Source organism: Aquarana catesbeiana, linkage group LG07 (assembly GCF_042186555.1).
Source record: "Aquarana catesbeiana isolate 2022-GZ linkage group LG07, ASM4218655v1, whole genome shotgun sequence".
NCBI classification, from domain to species: Eukaryota; Metazoa; Chordata; class Amphibia; order Anura; family Ranidae; genus Aquarana; species Aquarana catesbeiana.
In genome coordinates this window covers 41545170-41570273 of record NC_133330.1, presented here as the reverse complement: position 1 = coordinate 41570273, position 25104 = coordinate 41545170, and the positions used below count along the sequence as shown (strand labels likewise).

The following is a 25104-nucleotide window of genomic DNA, read 5'->3' as shown; positions in this document are numbered from 1 at the left end:
CCAATCAGCTGGCCCGCCGGCCATCCCAGATCATTCACAGTAGAGGCAGAACAGCCATCTGCCTATGTAAACAAGGCTGACCACCATTCTGTGAGGGAAGAAGGAGATCTTGTGTTTCTGCTAAGTAGAAACACGGATCTCTGTTTTCCTTGAGTCACAGCAACTGCCCAGTTAAAAAGCATTCCCTAGGAGCACACTTAATCCTTTGATTGCCCCTGATGTTAACCCCTTCCCTGCCAGTGTCATTTATAGTGACCATGCATTTTTATTTTAGCACTCATCATTGTATTGGTGTCACTGGTCCCCAAAAAGTGTCAGTTAGTGTCTGATTTCCCCGCCGCAATGTCGCAGTTTGTAAATGCTATAACTTTTGTGCAAACCATCAATATACGCTTATTGGGATTTTTTTTTTTACCAAAAATATGTAGCAGAATACATATTGGCCTAAATTGATGAAGAAATTAGATTTTTTTTAAAATTTTTATTGGATGTGTTTTATAGCAGAAAGTAAAAAAAACATTGCTTTTCTTTCCTGTTGTGATTGTAGCCATATTAGTGCAATTGTGACAGAGAAAATTGAGTACTGTCCGTGATACTTTTTTTATTTCTACTAACATACAATTTTTCAGGACAAGCTTTCGGGGAATGTCCCCTTCTTCCTCGTTTTTCTTTCCAAAATTGTTGGTCTTTTTTTGTTTATTACGAAAAAAATAAAAAACACAAAAGGTGATCAAATACCACCAAAAGAAAACTCTATTTGTGGAGAAAAAAAAGACGTCAGTTTTATTTGAGTAAAGTGTCGCACCACCGCGCAATTGTCAGTTAAAGCAACGCAGTGCAAAAAATGGTGTGGTCAAGAAGGGGGTAAAACCTTTCGGAGCTGAAGTGGTTAATGTTACAGTGACATCATCGATGCACTGTACATAACTTGTTCAGAAAGCAGAGCTGTGGGAGGGACCACAAAGCTCCACCACCATAGGCTGTCTGCAGAAAATTAGTAGGGGGTGGAGACAAGACCCTGTACAAGGTCCAGTACAGAGGTGAAGTTTCACACAAAATGACTGCACAGATCTGGAAGAAATACACAAAACACACCGAGATTCAAGTAAAAATACTCATGTCTCATGTATTTAGACAATATTTGCTTATCCCAAAGTTCAGTTTTAAAGTATGTCAAAACCCAAGAACAAAAATGTAATACATTTCATCTTCTCAGTCCATGATGTGGTGGCTGCATTAGTTTTATTTTTTTTAATTTTATTTTCAATTGGCAATTTTGGCAGTAACACACTTCCTATCCTAGGGTGACAATGCTAATTGACTGTGCTGTATCTGTGGAGAGGCAGCATTGTCAACCTGTATAGAACACCTTCCCCTCTCCTCTTCTTCATCAGATGGGGGGGGGTTCTGTAGTCTGCAGAGATAGTTTTGAACATATAACAGTTCAGCACAGGCAGAAACTTTATCAGCTTACAAGATTTCTGTCAGGATCGAGAGGTATGTTTTGGATTTAACAAAACACTAGTATATTTCCCAGACCAAAAGGGAACACATAATATATGCTAATTTTTAGGGTTTAATGCCACTTTAATCCCTTTCCCAAAATTCCACTGCTGCATCTTTAAAGCAGACCTTCAGTCATTTTTTCATCTTTCCATCTATTAAATCTTCTGCCCTTGTTGTTTTAACTTTGGATAGTAAAACATTTTTTCTGCCAGTAAATACCTTATACAGCCCACTTCTTGTTTCTTGTCTGGTAAAAAGCCTAGGCTTATGACATCATGCACAGCTCTCTCTCTCCCTCTGGTGAGAGTTTGCCAGGAAGGGAGGGGGGATGAGTCATAAGAGGGCCAATGAGAGCTGTAGAGCTGGAGGTGTGCCTCTGTGTGTCTGTGTAAATCCAGGAAGTGAAAAGACAGCAGCTTCGGATGCCCACAGTTAAAATGGTTGCGGCCAGACTCAGTGGAGGGAGATTTCTGCAGCATATTTGGCAAGTACAGAATCACAGTACAGTGGAACCTCAGATTATAAGCATAATCCGTTCCAGGAGTATGCTCGTATTCCAAAGTACTCGCATATTAAAATGAGTTTTCCCATTGAAGTCAATGGAAACGAAAATAATTTGTTCCGCATTGACTTCAATGGGATGCAATACCGCATGCAGCCAGAGCCCGGGGGGGGGGGGGCACCAGAGAGCCTTACCCGAGGACACTTCGGCTGACCTCGGTAAACCTCAGAAAGACTTCCTACCCCAGATTTGCCAAGGTCAGCCGCGATGTCCTCGGGCCTTTCTGTGCATTTCCGAACGACGACGATCGGCTGCGATCGGCGACGTTCGGCTCTGCTCGGCTTCGACGCCCCCCCATCTCAGGCCAAAAGTGGTACTGCACACCGCTTTGGCCTGAATTGTGTTTGTTTTGCGAGACAACACTTGCAAACCGAGTTCCGATTTTTAAAAATACAGTGCTCGTATTGCGAAACGCTCGTTAACCGCATCACTCGCAATCTGAGGTTTCACTGCATATATAAAATAATATGCAAAGTGGAGGGAAGCTTCAGAATGACAAAGATGTTTTTATTACAAATTATGTGAGCAGACTGCAGTTTCTCTTTAAAGGACCCTATTTTGAGAACAAACTGACATTACATTGTTGATTAGTCTTGGATTTATGGCATGTTTTCTTACTGTTTAAAATAGATTTTATTGAAAGTAATAATAAATATATCTTTTACTCTAACAACTATTTATAGTTTAATTCTTGAGAGTAGGTGTGTAAATTGGGACAGGCTGGTAGCGGCCCAAGTGCATCACTTTGCCCAGGGCCCATGATACTATTAAGATGGCCTTGTCATAGGAAATGGATGTTGGGCATGAATGGGGCTCTAGGAATCTTCTGTTATAAATAGGGTCCACTATGGGTACTGGACAAAAACATTAACGCTTCTTTCATTATACTGCTTATAGTCATCTGCTATAGAAAGTGACACAGATACTACGCAGTTCTTAGGGGTGCCCCTTTTTTGTACGGGAAGGAAATACTGGGTATCGGGTAAGAGCTAGCTCTAACTATGAATGATTGGGAGTGTTAGAGGAGAGGGTCAACAGTGGAGGGATAAAGGCCATTTCTGAACTCCTTATAACACATACCGCAAAACATAACCGAATGCAAATTACGATATGTTCTTTTCTAGAAAGAAAAAGCTAATTAAAAACTTTCATTGTGGGTGCTGCATCTGTTTGATTGTTGATCTGGAGAGGAGATCATGGAACATACTATCAGTGAGGTGATTCCAGCAAAGGTGGGCTGATAGATTGCTGTATAAAAAGATACAATTTTGTGGGTACTATTAAGCTGGCCATACACACAAGGGTTTTTTTTTTTGCTCAGCCTGCGAGTGGAACATAAAAAGCTAACAGAATACCCCATTCACGCTATACAGCTTGGATAGATGAATTTCCCACTGTAGCTATTGTATTTTGACAGCTACCCCCACCGGCTGTAAAATATCCCTACAGCGGCTGAATCTGACTGCAGCTGCTGTGCGGCCGACGATTTTGCACCTGGGTCCTTCCATTTTTTACCCGAAGGATGTCGGGCTGACTGTTTTGGCCAGTTCCTCAAAACCTTCAAAATGTGTAAAGTGTATGACCAGCTTTAGGGTGAGCACCATGCTATCTTCACCGGGGTGCATTTTTGTATCTGGATTAAAATTTGCATAGGAACCTTTATTTGCAACAAAAGCTTTTGATTTGACTTTTTTGATTTGACTAAAGGTTTTCAAGAATATATCAAAGCTATGTGAGATCTGTTTTGCAAAAAAAGTGTGTAAATGTTGAAAAGTCTGAGTCAGGTTTAAACACCCGACCCAGATCTGAAACGAATGCGGGAAGATCCCTGCCAGACATAAGATCTTCTAGCGTCGAATAGCCAAAAATTGAAAGGTACACCATTGATAGTGATAATTCTACCAGTCACAAATGCTGAATATGTCCAAACTTTTTCTTTAGGTAACATATAACAAATTGGTATATATATAAAAAAAAATCCCAATAATAAATAAAATGGGTGTACACTCTTTAGTAGGCAAACAGCAAAATTTCAGCTTATAGGCAGTGGAGATGGAACATTTCCATTATGTTTTGAAATCTCGAACACAGTTGATGTGAATTACGTTTTGCTGTTGCCTTACCTGCAAAATAGTGAGTGTATATGTCCTTCCATAGGCTGAATTCACGCTATGCATTGTGAAAATGCATGCAGTTTTAAGTGTTCTCCATGCATGTTATGGTATACACTTTTGTATGCTGACACGCGTTTAATGTGTCTTCATGTGTTTTTATTAATTTACCCATATGTAAATAATTACATTAAGAAATCACCCCTATTGGCCATGCTGCATCCTGGGTTAAAAAGCAATATATCAAACTAGGAGTCCATTCAGGCTGTTTTTTTTCCCAGTAATTCACTGCACTGCAGACCAGAGTTACAGACAGGCCCAGTTAATACATATGACAATTCTATGTTTGATATGATTTCCCTGCCGTACCAAACTGCGTTGTACCATTGGGATTGGCTGAGACACATTCACATTGCTCTTAGTGAGTTTGTTTTCCACTGTTGTTTCTTAAAGCCATAAAAATCTATTAGCTGTCAAAGAGTCTTTTATACATGGGCAACTATATGTGCTAAGTTCATAAAATACATTCCACAACAGTGCAGCAAATGCACACAGAGTACGAATAGAGAGAAAAAAAAAAAAAATTCTGGTTAGAAAAAAACAACCTGATATATCTACGATCAACAAAAAAAAAAGTAATTATATATCTATCTATATATATATAAATCTATATATATACATACACATACATTATATAATATATATATATATATATATATATATATATATATATATATATATATATATATATTTTGGTATATAGATGTTGTAAATTGCTTTTATATATATAAATCTATATATATACACATACCCACACATACATTATATATATTATATATATTTTTTTTTGTATATATATATATGTTGTAAATTGCTTTTATAAGTACTGGGAGTAAAGAAAGACACAATAAAATTTGTATTTTTGCATTCGTAACAATTCAAGTGTCAGTCCACCCACAATTGGCGCTTCAGTTTCATACATGCTGGAGAGTTAAACCAACTACGGTATTTCCAGGAGAGAATATGTCAATGTTGATATCCTGCCTAGTGTGCCGATTAAATGGCGGGGGGGGGGGGGGGGCCACACTGCTTGTTGGATTGTACATTTAATTAATATTATGGAAAAGGCGTCAGGGACACCTCTGTTGTCATGGGGGGGGGGGTCTCTCCAAGGGGCGGGACCAGGGCTGGGAATCATTGTGGGGGATCTCACTTCTTGTCTCCAATGCTACTCAGCCCACCAGACTCCATCTATAACTGGAAACACCACCTTGGCATCAACTAACCTTTCAAACAACCGTTCTGATAAAACTCAGTTGCTTTTAGATGCTTGAGCGAAATTGCGCCGCATCAAGTTATGTACCTCTGGATCAAACGGTTGCTATCTCGCCCCTTTCTGTTTGGCTGAGGAAGGGTTAACATGCATGCCTGCTAGACAAGCCCACTCTTCCAGGGTGCCTTTCGCCAGCTGCAAGGGAAGGGGGCTGTCAAAGCTTCACCTAGAAATCTCTCACTGCCAATTGTTCAACCTCTGTGATCTCTGCCATAGACTCCCGTGCCTGACATGAAGCTGATACCAATGAGAAGACAGCTCGCTCTTCATAGAAGGAGCTTCTGATTTTCCCAGGGGTGGCTCAGCAACAGTCTCCACCGTCCTGAGCCTGCAAACAATGAAAGCATTATCTTCAAAGTCACTAAACAAGATTTTTCTAAACCAGTAAGGGGGGGGGGGGGAATCAGGCTGTTAGGAGCAATCTTGCAGACACAAATATACATTTAGAATCTTTTACACAATAAAGTTGGACTGCTGCAAACCACAGCAAAAGGTCCTGCATGCAATTGTATGCAAACTGACATGTTGCGAAAGCCCTGAGCATATGGGACAAAAGTACAGGCAAAAGTAATGAAAAAAAAAAAGAAGTCAAAGACGAAACTTACCCATTCATGAGAAGAGTCAGCGCCCGGGGTTTGACTGCCAGTGCACGGCAGTGTGAAAAGAATGCACAAAGCGGCGACTTTAAATCCACCAAAGGGAAGGAAAGTTAATGTTCTTGGCTGTGTGTGTGCTTTCGCACAAGCGTCAGTGTACGGAAGGACTAAAGGCATGTGGTCTAAACACAACAAAAGCCACTGCCTTACTCTAGATTAAATATGCAGGAAGAGGCCCACTTTTGCATAAACACAAACACTCCGACAAATGAGTGACTGGCTCAACTCACATGTCTGCAGAGAGCTGTACCTGCCTCGCTGTATGACAGCATGGGAGCAGAGCGGCTGGGAGAGCACACAGCCCGGAGTGTATGGGCTCCTCTGCTGGACGCAACTTCTGTAAAGTCTGCACGCTGGAGCAATTGGAAACAGCTGGAGACGATGATGACAGCCTTCTGTTCTCACACCACTGGAATTACAGGCAACGGCGGAATATTTTATGACTGTTGTTCTTATTATCTACACCTCTGTTATTATTATGATTAGTAACATTATTATTATTTTCTTTTATCTCAATTGTAATCTTTTATCTCAATTGTAATAAGAACACACATTATTGCGAAACTGTATGGCTGGCATTAAATTGGTCTCGCAAAAGGAAGGAAAGAAAAGGTATTTTAGTATGAATTTCTTTTAACTTTTTGAGAGTTTTCAAGAGTTAAAATAAAAAAAAGTAAATCAATTCTCTTGCATGGTAGGACTCATTTATTGTATACATTTAGCGCAATTTTTTTTTTGTTTTTTTAAACGTTGGTCATGTTTATTGTTTTTTATTACTTTTTTGTAGTGGGCACTAGAGAACAGGGTAAGTTTTAGGGCTCATGCACACTGAGTGTTTGAATTTTTCTGAACACCTTTTACTCCTTGTTTTGGGATTCTGATCAGTTTATGTATTTATTTAAGTGGCAGCTTTTTTTCACTGTACACTGTGTATGTACACACATTTTGTATTCATTTACACATCTTTTCTATAGCTTTGCACTTTTCTTTGGCGCAGTGGAGTAAGAGAGATTCAGGGGCGGTTTATTTGTATATCTCTTGCTACAAACCATCACCTTTTACTCCTGTCAGGAAAATATTACTTAAAAAGGCATCTATAATTGCATCTATAATAATAAAAATCACGTTTTGCACGCGCATTTATGTGCGTTTGAGGTTAATGCATTCTATTGGCCAGAATTGATTCTGCCCTTTACCATGCAAACACGCGAATGCGCCTAAATGCGTCCAGTGGTTACGCACATTTTTTTCGGCTTAAACAGCTTCTCTCCTGAATGCAGTGGTGATTTTTTTTTTTTCAGCCTGTTTAGAACCCTCCTGTTCTAAAACTTCTGTAAACATCTATGTGTGAATGGACACATAAAAATAAAATAAAATAAACATCTGTAAAAGAGACATTTTAAACTTCTCAAAAACTATAGAGCTACGCATGTTTATTGGTGATTTTTCTCTGTTGTGGAGAAGGGAAGCTATCGTAAACGGGTAAGTACTAATACAGCCTGTGTTTATATTACAACCCACCTAACCCCCCCCCCTCCCGCACACACCATCACCACCACATGAAGGTGTAAGGCTGGCCATACACTATACAATTTTCTGATTCAATTTCCTTTAGATTTACCTTCAACTATGTAGTGCAAGGGCCTGTCTGATTGCATACAAATTGAAAGGGTTTAGGTTTGACCTCATAATATATGGTTTTGGTAAATCTAAAGGAAAGTTGAACAGGAAAATTGTATAGTGTATGGCCAGCTTAAGACTGGCCATACACCTATAGATTATCTGCAGATTTTCTATGGTCAGATTGAAAAAGTGAGAGATTCCTCCATCCACACAGTTTAGCGTACATGTTGAAATCTGTTACACTTTTTCCATCTAACCATAGAAAATCTGCAGATAATCTATAGGTGTATGGCCAGCTTAACTTTCAGATTTTGATAATGGCAAACGAATTTCTAAACATCACCTAAAAATATCCACTCATGGTTGCAAATGTATTATATACCCTAAAGATTGTATAAAAAAACTTTAAATAAAAACATTTTTAAACAATTGACAGATGTAGGTATGACATTTTTACATACATATTTCCCTTATTCCAGACATAGGGGCTTTAATGTCACTTGTAAAAAAAAAAAAAAAAAAAAAAAAGCCACCACCAGACCACAGCTGATCCTTGTAGATGGCACTGCATCTTATTAGTGAGTGAAAGAAAAAAGATGTGACTTATATAGTGTTTGTTCAGCCTTTTTTTTTTCTAGTTTTAAATAGCGGGGATGGATCAAGACCCTAGTCAATTTTACTGCTACCTGGGGATCTATTAGAGAGAATACCCCTCAATTACTGACACAGTAGAAAACATTTCATCAGACAGGAAGTGGGGAAAATTCTGATTGGACATGCATATTACTGTTACTGAAAATTTTAACAGTGTTTACACTTGTCTCAAATTGTGAGCACACACAAACAGTGGGGTTAATTTACTAAAACAAGCGTGCAAAATCTGGTGCAGCTCTGCACAGAAACCAATCACCTTCCAGGTTTTTTTTGGTCAAAGCTTAATTGAACAAGCTGAAGTTGTAAGCCGATCGGCTACCATGCACAGCTTCACCAGATTTCGCACTCTTCCCCTTTAGTAAATCAACCCAAGTGTATATGTATGTGTGTGTATATATACATATATATATATATATATATATATATACATATACACACACATAGGGATATATATGTATATATTATACATAGGGATATAGATAGATAGATAGATAGATAGATAGATAGATAGATAGATAGATAGATAGATAGATAGATAGATAGATAGATAGATAGCTTTTTTTCTCTGAGAATAGGTGCAGGAACTCCCCCCTTCTGAGTCACCCCTTGTCTCCGCCCCCCTACCCACCTCTTAGCACACTCCCTTTGGTTCCACCCCCTACCCACCTCCCAGTACCACCCCTTTTAGGGAATACAGAACCAAGTGTAATTTTGTGGTGCTAAATAATTTGTATGGAATTGATTAATAACAAGAAAAGCAGTCAAATAGATCCCCTGCAGCCAACAACAATAGACTCCCCCAGCAACAATAGACTCCACCCCAGAAATTAAGACCCCACGCCAGCAACAATAGATCCCCCACACAATAATAGACCCCCCCCATACAGCATCAAAATTGGAGCCCCCCCCCGCAGCAACAACAGATCTCCCAGCAGCCAGCATCAATAGACCCTCCAGCAGCAATAGACCTATCCTTCAATAAGCCTCCCCCAACAATTGATCTCCCAGCAGCAACAGACCCTCACACAAAAGCAGATCCCCACCAGAGAAAATAGATCCCCCAGCAGCCAGCATTAATAGACTTTCCAGCACACTCCACACCCCTTGCTATTACATACATCCAGTGCTGGCATCCTGCTGAAAAAAGAGAGAGAGAGAGAGAGAGATACAGTATATGTGTATATATATATATATATATATATATATATATATTTTTTTTTTTTTTAAAGATGCATCTGAGACCACCTGGTATCGTCCTATAAGTTCAAATCAAACAAGTGGGTAGCAGCTAGCGGGATCAGCAACGATTAACAATTGTCCTCTTGGCATACGCCTTAAAGTGTTTGGTATTTTAATGAACACCCAATGGTTGATTCTTCCTTATTCCATCACTTCCGTTGAGATGTACATCAATAAAGTTTGTACTGAACAAAATAAAAATTCTCCAATAACTGTCAGTTATTGTCAGTTAGTGTGGCTGATTGTTATATATGAGCACTGGATAGCTGACACAAACAACTCAGTGTTCAGCAAATCACCCCCTAAGTCCAGGAGAAAAATGTATTTGTATCTCATTTGTACTTAAAAAAAAAAAAAAAAATCGGTCAGGGAGAGTGATATTCCAGCTCACTCAACATCAGCAATGGGTGGTATTTAGATAGATATATATATATATATATATATAAAAATATGTTTTAATATTAAATATTTTATAGGTTTTAAGAATACATACCAGTTGTGCTAAAATAAGTAATAATGTGCAGAAAAAATTGTTCTGTCTATAACAAAAACATTTCCTGGAACAAAAATGATTAAACAGTAATCATGTTTTTTTCAGTTTATAAATGTCTTATTATAATGTTTTAATATGTAAAATATTATGTCTGTGCAGGTTTTTCTCCTGGAGCACCAGTTTCCACAATCCTATTATGTATCCATACTGGCCTTTTTTTCAGAATATTAGCCTTCAAACTCCTCAGGGGTGGGGACTAAACTCCAGTCAAAGCTTTTTATCTTTGAACAGAGTGTGTAGGGAATAGAATTTGTGTAGGGGCTTGGGAAACCGGAAGGGTTCCAGCCCTTCCCTACTCTATCCACAAAGAAATGTTTTGTCGTTTTAGAAGTGGGTGATTTATGTATTCTGAAAATGTGCTATAAAATTAGATTCATTTTTCTAAAATTAATTATTGGCTCACTGACTTTGACAGCAGCGGGAGCCAATAGCACTTCCAGCCGATCAGGAGGGAGAGTCTCGGACAGCCGAGGCCCTCATGCATCGAGATGGGGCTCAGGTAAGTATTAGGGGGCTGAGGGGGGCTGCTGCACACTGAAGGTTTTTTATCTTAATGCATAAAATGCATTAAGGTAAAAAACCTTCTGCCCTTACAACCACTTTAAGGCCTCTTGCACACTGCACGTTTTTACAGCTGCTGTTTACAGCTGCTGTTTTTTGACGTCAGACATTTTTTTCTACAGTCAATAAACTCCCCACCATGTTATCTTATGTGGAGGTAAATTGGGTATCTGGTGCTCCAGGAGGCAATGCCCTTAGTTTGTAATAATGTACATTTGATTAGTCAGTCTTTAGGTAAGAACAAAGTTGAACCACGGTAAGGGGGTGATTTCAAAAGAGGCAACCATCCTCAGAGTGTGTCCAGCAACTCTGCAAAACATGAAAAAGAAACAGGGGGGTGGGGCGCCTCTAAGTGTAGTATTAAAACAGTATCATTTATTGCACACAATTAAAAACACTTACAAGATATAAGTGAGAGTAATGCTCATCATAAGTATGTAGTCCTGGCAGTTCTACTGTGTCCCACAGGCTCCTCGCACGATCCGGGTCATGCGAGGAGCCTGTAGGATGCAGTAGAACTGCCAGGACTACATACTTATGGCGAGCATTACTCCCACTTATATCTTGTAAGTGTTTTTAATTGTGTGCAATAAATTATACTGTTTTAATACTACACTTAGAGGCGCCCCCTTGTTTCTTTTATATGTTATCTTATGTAGCGCTGGTAGATTTTTGATCTACCGCTGATAGGTAAATCTAGTGGGTCACTTGTTAGAGGAAGTTAGATTTGCCTCTGTTCCAGCTTGGCTGAGTTGTATGTGGTTCCACACTGTGCCGGTGGGTGTCGTTGTCACCATGGGCCAGTGTTGGAAAGGCAACGTGTTGAAGTGTATGGATGCTCCTCTGTCCCGGAGACAACTCGGTGGAGGTGGTCCTCCGAGTTGCATTCTGGGCGAGGGTATTTATGGGACAGACGCCATATTTTGGGGTTCGTTTTCAGCCACCTGCTGGCCCTCCTGGCCGACAGGTATGCGTTAAGAGTACCACCTCATGGGCCTCCGCTGCAGCGTGTGGGTGGGCCCAGAAGCCTGTCTGGGGCCTACCACAGCAGCAGAGGAATGGTCCTGAGCTGTCTATCCAGAGTGAAGAAGCTGGACAACCGAGAAGATCCCAGGAGAGGACCCGTCATGGAAGGATCATGCAGAGTGCTGGTCTGGAGAGGGGCCTGGTGACTCGGTTAGAGGACGTATCCTGAAGTAATCTTACTGCATAGTACTGCCGGGTTGGCTTAAAGGTTCAGGTACTGTGTCTGACATTCATCACAAACCGATACATGCTGTGGCAGAGGATCGTACGGGTTTTGTTCCAAACAAGTCTGTGGCAGAGACTTTTGTTCGTGCTACGTACTGGCTGCTAGGCAAGTGAGAGAGGCCTATCCAGGCGGGCAAAGATTAAATCCTATAAAGGGGAGACTATTCAGCTACAAGTGTTCAATTACAAAGAATGTTCTGAAGAATACTACGGAAAGGTATTTGAGCTTCCCTGCAACTTTCCTTCTCCCTCTTTCCTGCTACTTCCTTTATTTGTTCATTAAAGCATTGGAAAACCTACTTAAGTGTTTGGTGCTTATATCGTCCAGAGGTAAACTCAACGGAACCCTAGACCCGGTGTCGGTGAAACAGAGGGAAGGAAAGTGAAGGTAACAGCCCGCTTTAAACCAGCAGCTCCACCGAGAGTTATTGCTACACTTATGTGTCCATGCAGACATAAGCTATTATCAACTGTTTTTGATGAGGGTGTTTTTGGGATGTAAAAAAAAAAAACTGGTGCGTTCTGAGAAGATTTTTGCAGCTGTAAAAACGCTCTAACGTCAAAAAAACGCTGATAAACGTGGCTCATCGTCTAATGTTTTTGAACCCATTGATTTAAAAAACAACGCTTAAAAACGCTTAAAAAACTCTATTGCACAAACGCTGAAAAACTCACTGCAAAGCTACTGGCGTTTTTATAACGTTATTATAAAGTCCAGTGTGCATGAGTCCTATATGTTAGGAAGTCAAGTGCTTAAAAACAAACTGAAACTAGGATTGTAGGGGCACACAGAAAATATTTTTAAGGCCAATAAATGCAAAAGCATGCATTTGACAGTGTCTATTTTTAAGGTATAACATTTTTAAAATTCAAAATGTCTCACAGCTTCAATTTAGACACGGACTAAACTTAAAATTGCATAGCATTAGCCAAAGATATTCATAAAGAATATAAAATTGGCAACTTAAAAACACAAGCATACATTCAAAACCAATAATACATGGCAAAAAATGTCAAACAAACATATTTTAATACGCGAACATAATAAAATATACTGTATTATATAAAATATAATGATTTTATCCCAAACAGTTTATTTTCTTAAATATTTCAAACATATGATCAATGTGGAGACAGTATGCTAATTTTTCAGCCAGACCCCATGCTATTATGTTATTTTGTTTTAACATTTACCTGAAACTTCTGATGTGTTTAAAGCTGGCCATACAAGAATAAAAATGTGGACAGTTCAGCAGGGATCAGCTGAATTTCGATCCATGTGTGGGCAGACTGATTGTACCCAAGTTGTTCCATCGATCAACTTGGGTACAACCGATCTGTCAGACTTTTTACATGCAATTACTGCCAGTGGCCATAGTCACTAACAGTAATCATTTTGTTCTGCCAGCCGGAAAGGCTCCCCACACACTGACTGTGTTGATGGGGTAATTGACCGATTTTCTTTCCTTTCAAGGTGGAAGGAAAGAAAGCCAAAAAAACAAATAATCTATGCACTGCCTAACAGTTTATATGCTTGCTGTTTCATATTTTGATTATTGATATACACATTTGTCAACGCTCCCTCTAGTGGTCATCTGTATATAATGGGATGTGAGTATCACTCCTGAGACAAGCTCAGCTAGGATCGTAGAGGGTCTATCGACATCTTTTTATTCAGACCTGACCCATAGACATGTTCTGAAAAGAAAAGTAAAGTAGCACAGTCACTGAATGATTAAACAGGATGGGGGTTAAGGCTTTCCAGACTTCAATGGTGGCAAGCTTGTTCCAGGTCAAGGAGTCACTTGATAATGAAGACAAGATTGAAAACAGAACCCTGGAGACTGCAAACTAGTCAGCAATGTTTTTTTATTTTTTTTTTATTTCTATTAACACAGGTTTACTTCCAAGCAAACCTGCAGGTCCTCTCTAAAGCCACCTTCCCCAGCATCACATGCTTCCTGACACCGCCAGGAATGTAGAAAACATCCATTAGTTCTACACATGGAGAAAGATGCGACTCATCACTCCCCTCTTATTTTGCAGTGCTGGGGTTTTGGCAATTGGTCCAGAGTGGAGTAATCAGCCCTGTGTAAGCCCCCTAATACACAAGTGTCAAACACAAGACCCGCAGGCCGAATCCGGCCCTCCTGGCAATTTCATGTGGGCCCCCGCTCCTCTCCTGCAGCTGCTGCACCTCCCTTATCTCTGCCCCCACTTTCACTCAGCAGATGGCACAAGTCAGGACAGAACTCCTCTGCCAGATCCTGTGCTTCTCCATGCAGCCACAGCGAGCCTAGTCTCTGCCACCCCCCGGTCTCAGCAGTCAGCAACAGAAAGGAGAACAGAACTCCTCCAGAACCTGCAACTCTCTTAGCAGCTGCAGCACCCCCTCGTCTCGGCCTCCCCTGGTTACAGCATTCAGTAGACTCTGGCAGCTGACTTCAGCCCTCCTCTGGTCCTACTCCAGACTCTCCAGAACTTCTCCAGAACTCCAGAATTTCTGCTTCTCAGCTCTGCTCCCAGCTTCTTCCCGACAGCAGCACATGGTATGGGGTATGCACTGCGATGTAAGGGAGGGTGGGAGACTCTTGACTTCTGATGGTGGGGGGGGGGGGGCTACAGATAGAACCGGCCCTCTTAGGGTAACCATAATGCTGATGCAGACCGCAATGAAATTCAAGTGTAAGTAAACCCCCCTATTGTTTTCAGCCAAGGAAGCTGCCATCTTTGTCTCTGTTTAATCTACAACTGCTATGATGCTGCACATGTGATCAGTTATGACACCAGCCATTGGACGGTTTGACAATCTGGTTGAGAGCACAACCAATGGGAGGATTACATTTCCGGAAATGAAATAGTTTTTTAAAACTGGTAAATGGATGGGTTTACTTCCGCTTTAAGTTTGACACCCCTGCCCTAATACAACAACTAGGATCTCACATAGGGCTTCCTTCACTTAATAAACAGAGCAGGGGAGTGAAAAAAATGTATGCTGGAGAAGTAGAAGTGAAACGCAACTGTTGCAAAGTATTAATAGTAGTTTAATTTAAAGCCCAACTATTCTTTCGTTAATTGGTAAAAAATTAAAAACATTTTTAAAAAGTCCCTGCAGTACCTGTCCTTTACCACAAGATGTCCTCGAGCTTTTGGGTTTAATTAGGTCCAGATTTACTCAACTCAGAAGACTGAGGACATACTGCAGGGAATTGTGTTCCCTAGTGTGTGTTCTAACTGAAGGGGGGAGGGGACTGACTAGGGGAGATGACAGATCGCTGTTCATACTTTGTATGAACAGACGATCTGTCACTTCTCCCCTCAGAGAACCGGGATCTCTGTGTTTACACACAGAGATCCCGGTTCTCGCCATGTTACGAGTGATCGCGGGAGCCCGGCGGTCATCGTGCGCACGCCCCTAGTGGCCACCAGAAGGAGTGACGCAACATGACGGCGATTTGCCTGCCCGTGCCATTCTGCAGCAGTACAACTGCGGTGGCTGGTCGGCAAGCGGTTAAAGAGTAACTCCACTTTTGTTAAAAAAAAAAACATTCCCCCTCTGGGTGATCGATGTACATGGCAGGGATTTTAACAAACTTTGTTCCAGATTCCAACCTTTTGTTATTCTAAAGAGATCCCTTTGTGTTTGTGTGTGTCCATGTGGTAAGTGTATCTACTAGTAGTGGTTTCTTAAACCGGAGCTCCACCCACAAAGGGAAGCTTTGCTTGTTTGAACCCTCCCTCCCCTGCCACATTTGGCACTTTTTGGGGGAGAGCGGATAGCTGTCAAAACCGCTCCCACTTACAGGTAAGATAGCTGCACGTTGATCGCGGCAATCTACAAAATTTATGGCCCCTCCTCCTTCCCCCCAGCTGCCTTCTGGGAGACACACAGGTCCCAGAAGACTGCGGGACCATTCAGAAAGTGCAGCACGACTCGTGCATGCGCAGGAAGAAACAGGCTGTAAAGCCACAAAATTTGTAGCTGCTGATGGTTTTTTTTTTTTTTTTTTACAGGCTGGAACTCTGCTTTAATTATCAACCAGCTGCTTCACCTGCAGGGCTCTAATGAGTAAAATTGGCAGGGTCTGCATCCCTTTAGCTGTGATTTCCTATTGGGTGCATCTCACCAAAAATGACATTTTTGTTTCAGGGGATGACTGAAATCTGACTTGTATCTTAGTGCAGAATTCTGGGAAAATCAGTGACCAGTGGCGGCTGGTGCTAAACATTTTTTTGGAGGGGAGGCAAACAAACCCCCCAGGTCCACACTCACCGGTCACGGCACAGCGGCTTCCCTGGCTTCCAGAAACCGATAGCGAATATTGATTCGCTAATAGCACAAGTGGGAGGGTTCGGGGCGCAGTGCTCTGAGCCCATCCTTTTTCATGTGCTTGAAATAAAAAAAAAGACCTAATAGAAAGTCATTAGTCCGGAGCCCCGTGCATGCAAACTAGTGGGGCGGTTCTGCAAACTAGGAGGGCGGCACCCCTGCGCCCCTTATGGACCAGCGGCTCCTGTCGGTGAGACAATTAGACAAGCAGGAAATGACATATTTGGGGGGTGTTCTGTACACATTCTGTGTACAGAACACCTCCAGGCAGCCATATTGCATTGCATTTTACAGAAAATTACAGAGCTGCAGATTGAAAATGAAAGGTCATTTTTAATAACATTCAATTATAATATGACTTGTGTAACAATTATATATGCTATAATATTTTTTTTTTTCCCTACGAAAGTGGAGTTACCCTTTAAGTTGAACACACTCATATATACTATATATACCTTTAAATAAACTATAGAAATACTACAGTTTATCTTTAAAAGATTTTTTTAAGAACCTCAATGTAAATGGCAGTATGGGGGAAAAAAGAATCAAGAACGGTGGCTGAGGAATACGAGTCACAACAAGAACTTACTCCTGGTGAGCAGGGCATGCTGGGACTTGTAGCCCTCTAGCGGCTGGAGGGGCCCCAGGATGCCCGTCCCTGTTCTATAACAGATCAATGATATGACGGTCGTGAGACGACCCACGCGTTCCTAGCCTGAAGACAAAATGTTGACATCTGTAGACATGCACACCTGCGGCAGGAGGGAAGGCTTTTGCAGAAATCCCTTTTTCAGGTGATGAAAGAGCTGAAGCTTTTTAAAACCATACAGAAGCGAGAATTGAATCAACTCTGCAGGCATGTGACATTTTCTTTTCAAGGTTGACATAACTTCCTGTGGTCCCCTATAAAACACCAAAGTTCCCCAAAAGCATAAACCTTGAAAATCAAAACTTGATCACATTACTGTTTACAAATTCCGCAAACACGGCCAAGCACAATCAAGGAAACGCGTGCTGATAGGAATGTGTAGACTAGTCAAGGTTTCCCGTTGCTTCCAAGTCCTTTATAGTGGACCACTTCAAAATAGGAACAGTGTAAAAATGTATTATTCAAGAACAAACATGCAGCCCTGCCTTGGACCTCCTCTTCTGACATGTTTGACCCAACAATGAGCCACCCACTTAAAGGGTAACTCTACTTTCGTGGGGGGAAAAAATGAGCAAATAAAAAAAAAAAGTTCTATAGCATATACAATTGTGACACAAGTCATAATGTAACTGAATATTTTTAAAAATTGCATTTCCTTTTCAATCTGCAACCGCTGTAATTTTCTGTAAAACGGAATTCAATATGGCAACCTGGAGGCATTCTGTACACAGATGGTATACAGAACACCCCCCAGAAATATACTTTTCTGCTTGTGTGATTGGCTCACTGATTTTGCCAGAAGTCTACTCTAAAGATACAAATCATATTTTTGGCATCAAAAGCAGATAAAAGATCCGGCGACCCAGTATACTCTTCTTGTTACTCTTTAGTGGCTACATGACATGAATAGAGTGTAAAAATGCTTAACACGTTTCGGCAATTGCAGCTTGCTGGGCTGAAGGAAATGTAGAGGCAGTCCGCCTCCAAGCTAACATCATTTCCACCCTATACCCATGGGGTGGACCGGGACACTATCCAGATCATCAGCAGGACCGGGACACTATCCAGATCATCAGCAGGACCGGGACACTATCCAGTTCATCAGCAGGACCGGGACACTATCCAGATCTTCAGTAGGACCGGGACACTATCCAGATCATCAGCAGGACCAGGATACTATCCAGATCATCAGCAGGACCGGGCCACTATGCAGATCATCAGCAGGTCCGGGCACTATGCAGATCATCAGCAGGACCGGGACACTATGCAGATCATCAGCAGGACCGGGACACTATGCAGATCATCAGCAGGACCGGGACACTATGCAGATCATCAGCAGGACCGGGACACTATGCAGATCATCAGCAGGACCGGGACACTATGCAGATCATCAGCAGGACCGGGACACTATGCAGATCTTCAGCAGGACCGGGACACTATGCAGATCTTCAGCAGGACCGGGACACTATGCAGGTTTTGCCTTTGACCAGATATGTACTTAATGTGAGTTATAGCATTTTTATAAAACTGATCACTAGATGGAGCTTCCCTCGCTATACACACACACACACACAGGAGCGGTGGGGGAAATTGCATGCAATTCTTTGCAGTGTGATTTACGTCCATTTATTTTGTATTGACACAAAGTCTTGGTACTCGGCGAGTACTTGACCGAAAGTATTGGTGATCGTACTCGCCGATAAAAAAACAGTATCGGTGCAACCCTACATGTAGACATTGCCTAGGGCTGTTTGCATGCAAATACAGCCAGCCTAGGTATTACAACGTCTTCACACCTACATCCACCCATTGAGGAATGTGCATATATACATAGCTTCTTACCACAAGCCAGCTCACTGCCAGCATCAGGGCTGAGGGCTCTTAAGGAGCAGTAATGAGGCAGCATGCTGTGGCGTTTTCAGGAAGCTATTTACAGCACTCTGCCATCCCCTACCACTAGCCATTATCTGCATGCACTGTATAGAGAAGCACACAGACCTAGTAATAACATAACTATTTCTTAGATTGTTTTTTTAACCCGTTGAACTGAATGACTGCTACAGCGTGGTCGCTCTTTGCCTAGAGGCTGTCATATGACGTCCTCCAGTACTCACACTGCCTGTCAGCCCCCTGCAGTCCACACTGGCAGTGATCTGTGATCGTGGTAAAGAGCCAATCACAGTGGCTCTTTATCATGTGATCAGCAATGTTAAATTACAACTGATCACAATGTAAACAGGATTTGCCGGTTATTGGCAATCCTTTCCTCACGCTGACAGCATGTGAGGAGAGGAGAGTTGAAAACTGGCAAATCAACACAGGGGACATCTACAGTGATAATCAGGGCACTGTTCAGTAGTGTCCTGATTATCAGTGCAGCCCAAACAGTGCCCAACAGTGCTGCCTATCAGTGCCCTTCGTGCCCACCATGGCTGCCAATCAGTGTACATCGGTGATGCCTGTCAGTGCCACCTATCGTTGCCGCCTATCAGTGCCGCATATTAGTGCAGCCTCATCAGTGTCCATCAATGCTGCCTCATCAGTGCCGCCTATCTGTGCCCATCAGTGCAGCATATCAGTGGCCATTAGTGCAGCCTCATCAGCGCACATCATTGAAGTAGAAAATTTACATTTTTACAAAGAAAACATTTTTTTGCGTTAAATCAAAATTGTATGCCACTAAAGAAAACTTTTTTTTTCGGGTTATTTAGAAAAAATAACAATCCCAGTGGTGATTAAATACCACCAAAAGAAAGCTCTATCTTTCAAAAAAAAAAAAAAAAAGATAAAAATGTTTGGGTACAGTGTTGCATGATCGTGCAATTGGCATTCAAAGTGCAACAGCACTTAAAGCTGAATATTGAGCAGGAAGGGGGTGAAAGTGCCCAGTAGGCAAGTGGTTAAAGTACAACTAAAGGCAAAACTTTTTTTTTTTGGATAGAGTGGAGAAGGGTTAGAACACCTGTCAGTTTTCTACTGCTGTCTGTGTCCCCGTTAGGGAGATTCACCCTCCCTATTTGTCCTGTTTATTGTTTTCATTGAAAGTAAAAGAAATTCCCAAATTTTGGGTTGTCCCCAGAAATGTGATAGAGGGGAAATCTTCCAATGGAGACACTAGTTCTGGTGACCTGGGGGGCCCCAAGGGATTCCTTTAATTTGCAGGGATTTCCTCCCACTTCCTGTTTTGCTTATGTGAACGGCGTGAAGGCAAATCTCCCCAATGGGACAGATATGGCAAAAAATAAACTGACAGGTGTTATAACCCTTCCCTATAGTTCTACTTTAAAGCGGACCTTCAGACATTTTTTCATCTATTAAATCCTCTGCCCTTGTTGTTTTAACTTTGGATAGTAAAACATTTTTTTTTCTGCCAGTAAATACCTTATACAGCCCACTTAATGTTTCTTACCTGGCAAAAAAGCCTAGGCTTATGTCATCATGCACAGCTTTCTCTCTCTCACTCTTGTGAGAGTTTGCCAAGGAAGGGGGGGGGGGGTGAGTCATAAGAGGGCCAATGAGACCTGCAGAGCTGTTGATGTGCCTCTGTGTGTCTGTGTAAATCCAGGAAGTGAACAGGCAGCAGCTTCAGCTGCCCAAAGTTAAAATGATTGCAGCCAGACTCAGTGGAGGGAGATTTCTGCAGCATATTTGGCAAGTACAGAATCGCAGTATATATAAAATAATATACAAAGTGGTTGGAGGGAAGCTTCAGAATGGCAAAGATGTTTTTATTACAAATATTGTGAGCAGACTGCAGTTCTTCTTTAAGCTACAGCTTTATTATTAGGTTCACTGATCTGCTAATTGTAATTTGATTCACTTAAGTCTAGATAACACTTTCAACAGTGCTGAAAGACCATATCATGGAGATATTTAAAAAATAATTCTACTTTTTTTTAGGGAAGAAAAATGATAAAAACAAATGTATTAAACTTGTACACAAGGTATTCATTTTAGATATTTATTTTTCATTCTAATTTGCAGTTGCTGAAATTTTCTAAAAGCGGCAAAAAAAAAATAAAATGTCATCTACTTGCTATATGGCAAACTGAAGGCGTTCCTTACACTGCCTCTGTACAGAATGCCCCCAGATATCTAATTTCTAGCTTCTGTAAATGGCTCACTGCTTTTCCTAGAAGCCGAAACTCAAATTTTACACAAAAAAAGAGAAAAAGCCAGCACTCCAATGTGAAGTATAAGGCTCCCATACACTAATAGGATTTTGTTCATTTTTTTTTCCTTTTAGGACTGTTTAATTTTCTAATCGTTTGTAGGGTCATGTTCACTTTCAACCACAATGACAAGAAAACTTAAAGGAACAAGATGAACATTTTTTTTCTCAAGCAAACAAATATCTATCAGTGTATGTGGTTTTTGTTCAGGAAATGACATGAACCCAAAAATTGAATGTTAAAAGCAAACAAAACTGTGAAATACTTTCGAACGACATTTATCCAATGGTACAAAGAATTTTCATATGAATGTTTGTAAGAATGTTCTTACAAATGTTTATTTGAAAATGTACCAGTGTATAGCCAGCGTAAATCTTTTACTGCTTAATAGCAATCCCCAGTACATCAATCAACAATGCCCATGTCTCCTGAGTAGCATTGCTGATTGGATCACTGTGCAGGGGGAGTGTTGGACCATTGAGGATCTGGAACACTAAGGCCGGCCGAACATGGAGCGAATTCCCTCGATTCACCATCAACACAGACAGTGCTATTGTGGGAATCCCTCCTGACGGGTCATTGTCTTTTTCCAGCGGCGGGGGGAGAAGAAGGGCGAGGGAAGCCGCCCCCGCTGGGAGAAGACAGCAATTATTGCTAGCGGTCATAGCAGCTGCTAGTCATTTTCGCAAGAGAATCTGGTCTTTATTTATCAACCGGAGTAGGTCTGCTAACATTTGCATATAGTTCCATTATATTACATTGGAAAATCTCTTGGGCTCAAAGTGTCAGTAAACTATTTATTTATTTATTTTTTATCTACAGATATGCTTATACTAAAGCTTACTTGTAGGTATAATGAATATCTCCTAAACGTGCACCGTTTAGATATTCTAGGGATCAGCAGCCGGTGACATCACTGGCACATGGGATCTGAAGGAACGGCATACTCATGGTGTTCCTTCAGAGCTGTGTGCTGCGACCGAGACTCCCGCGTGCATGCGTGGAAATGACGTCATTGGGGCTCAGCCAATCAGACAGCCGAAGTCCCCGAATCCAGAAAGAAGACCAGGTGAAGATGGAAGCCTCTTTAGCGGTGACAGCGTGCCGCTGGAGGGCTTTGTTTTAAGGGAAGCTTTTTCATAATGTGCTAGTATGCAGTGCAATTTTATTTTCATTTTTTTAACACATTTTTTTAACACACTGTGACCACAGAAATACAGTGTTACCATAATAACACTGTACTAGTTTGGTGAAGTGATCAGGATTTATTTTTTATTTTGTTATATTATTATGTTTTATTTTTTAAACATTATGTGAATTTCATTGGTATAAGCAACCATTTTTACTGAATGAAAGATTCATTCAGTGTCTTTTGTTGAGGTTAGCTGTGATTGGCCAATGCTAATCACATGATACAGATGGGCTGTGATTGGCCCTGTCTGTACTATTTGATCACTGTGACCAATCGCAGCTAGCAACACAATTGTATACAATAGATGGCATGAAAGGAAGCCATTCATTGTTTACAATTGTCATGTGACCTGCTGTGTTTGGTCACAGTGATCACATGATACTGGCAGCAGGCTGGTCTAGTGATCAGTCTTCCGGACACAGATGGTGACAGACCGTGCGGCTGTGCAAGCGGCACCTTCTGGGAGGACAGCATATGTAGTCCTCTCAGAAGAATAAAAGGCCCGCTCGGCCATCAATCTGCTATAGGTCGGGCAAGAAGGTGTTAATTACAGAGCTTTTCACTTATAATTCTAGGTATAAGATTTTAATATCACTTTAGGTAGATAATCGTCCAGTAGTCTACAATGACAGTTCCCATCAACATAAGCATGTTTACTTTGCTAAGTAAAATTTTACTTACTCAGCCAATCATGTGTGAGTGAAAATCCTGTTTTATTTTGCTTGCACATGATTGGGTATTCTTTTGCATTCTTTATTAGTTTCACCCCATTCACCGTGCTACATAAAAATTCACTTTACAAAATGAACATGCTTTATTCCCCTAGTAAAGTTGACCATACACTAGAAGAGTTTTGTTAGAAAAATTACAATCAAAGACCTAGGTAATGTTCCTTATTATTACAAACCTATAATAAATATAAAATACAAGGTGTATCTCCTGGAAGAATATCCCTACATCCATATATATCACGTTTCTTCACCAAAAAAGGAAGCAAGGGACAAGCAAGAGATGGGAGAAACCCTCTTCAAAGCATAGGTACCCTTTCTGATCTTCCTCCCAACTATAGTCTAGGTCTAGGGTCTACCTGGCCACTCTGCCTAAACCCAGCCCCCCATGTTCCCACACCACCTCCCCCCCAACCACCCACTGTTTCCTATGTTGGCAGGAAAAAAAAAACAAAAGTCCCTGAAGGGAGACAATAGCACAGAAAAACGAATGAATAAATAAATAAATAAAACACAAGGTGGTATAGTGTGTGTATTGGATTATTCAATACATTTGAACATTGGCTAATACTATGGTGAGCAGTTACCTTCCTTTTCCTAAGGATTAAAGTGTGACGGACGACCATTGCCTTGCAAAAGAAGCTGAGGCTTTTGTTGGACTGGCCAAGCATGTCTCCAGACCTAAACCCTATTGAACATCTGTGGGACATCCTCTAAGGCAAGGTGGAGGAGCACAAGGTCTCCAATATCCACCAGCTCCGTGATGTCATCATGGAGGAGTAGAAGAGGACTCCAGTGGCAACCTGTGAAGCTCTGGTGAACTCCATGCCCAAGAGGGTTAAGGCGGTGCTGGAAAATAATGGTGGCCATACAAAATATTGACACTTTGGGCTCATTTTGGACATTAGGGGTGTACTCACTTTTGCCAGCGGTTTAGACATTAATGGCTGTGTGTTGAGTTATTTTGAGGGCACAGCAAATTTACACTGTTATACAAGCTGTACACTCACTACTTTACATTGTAGCAAAGTGTCATTTCTTCAGTGTTGTCACATGAAAATATAGAATTAAATATTTACAAAAAATGTGAGGGGTGTACTCACATTTGTGAGATACTGTAATATTTGGGGGTTCTAAGTAATTTTCTAGCAAAAAAAACCAAACCTGATTTTAACTTGTAAACAAGTGTCAAAAAGAGGCTCGGCCCTTAAGTGGTTAAAATACACTGATGACATTTTTTTCTTTCTCAAACTAGATTCTAACAGTGTATGTGGTTTTCGTTTCAGAAATTCATATCAAAATTGAATGTTAAAGTGGTGTTCCCATTATAAAAAAAAATAAATAAAAGTCAGCAGCTACAAAAACTGCACCTGCTGACTTTTAATAATCGGACACTTACCTGTCACAGGATCCAGCGATGTGGGGGATCGAAGCCCCGCTCGTCTCCCCATCCGTTCGGCGGCGCGGGCATTGTAACTGTGGGCGCATACGCGAGTGGCGCCGCGATTGGCCACGCAATCATCTGGGACCTGTCACGTGTCCCAGATGATTGACAAGAGGGAGGGGGCAGAGCTGAGCCCTTCCTGCGCCGAGGGGAAGTGATGTCAGGAGCCCAGGCACTGAAGGAGGCAGACTACGAGGGACCCCCTAGCAACAGCCATTTAGAGGTGAGTAAAAAAAAAACATTTTTCCAAATTTTTTATTTTTTTTATTTTTTTTAGGCACATTCATGAATCTTTTTTTTGGGTTGAACACCACTTTAACAGCAGGAGAAATTTTGCAATACTTTTGAGTGGCATTCGTAAAGCCTCTCAGCAATACCAAATGTACTCAACAAGGTTTTTCGAGCAAACACTTGCTTGAATGTTTTTCAGTCTATGACCAGCTTTAATCAACCTATGTTTACCACTTTCATTCAAAGGATTCATAATAGGGGAATGCAAAAGGAAGAAAAAAAAAAAACTAAAATCTATGTGTAGAAAAC

At 41.2% G+C, this 25104-nt stretch overlaps 1 protein-coding gene across 17 annotated transcripts in view; it reads right to left on the bottom strand.

The window, feature by feature from the left end:
- The window catches only part of FOXP1 (forkhead box P1), a 1122086-nt gene that overhangs the window by 661024 nt on the left and 435958 nt on the right, over positions 1–25104 (bottom strand). Inside the window, exon 1 of one of the 17 annotated variants that reach the window (XM_073592054.1) lies at positions 6118–6525. The exons of the other annotated variants lie outside the window; for them this stretch is intronic. The gene's annotated coding sequence lies outside the window, so the exon portion shown is untranslated. Of the gene's footprint in view, positions 1–6117; positions 6526–25104 lie in introns of those variants that run through there. 17 annotated transcript variants of the gene reach the window in all.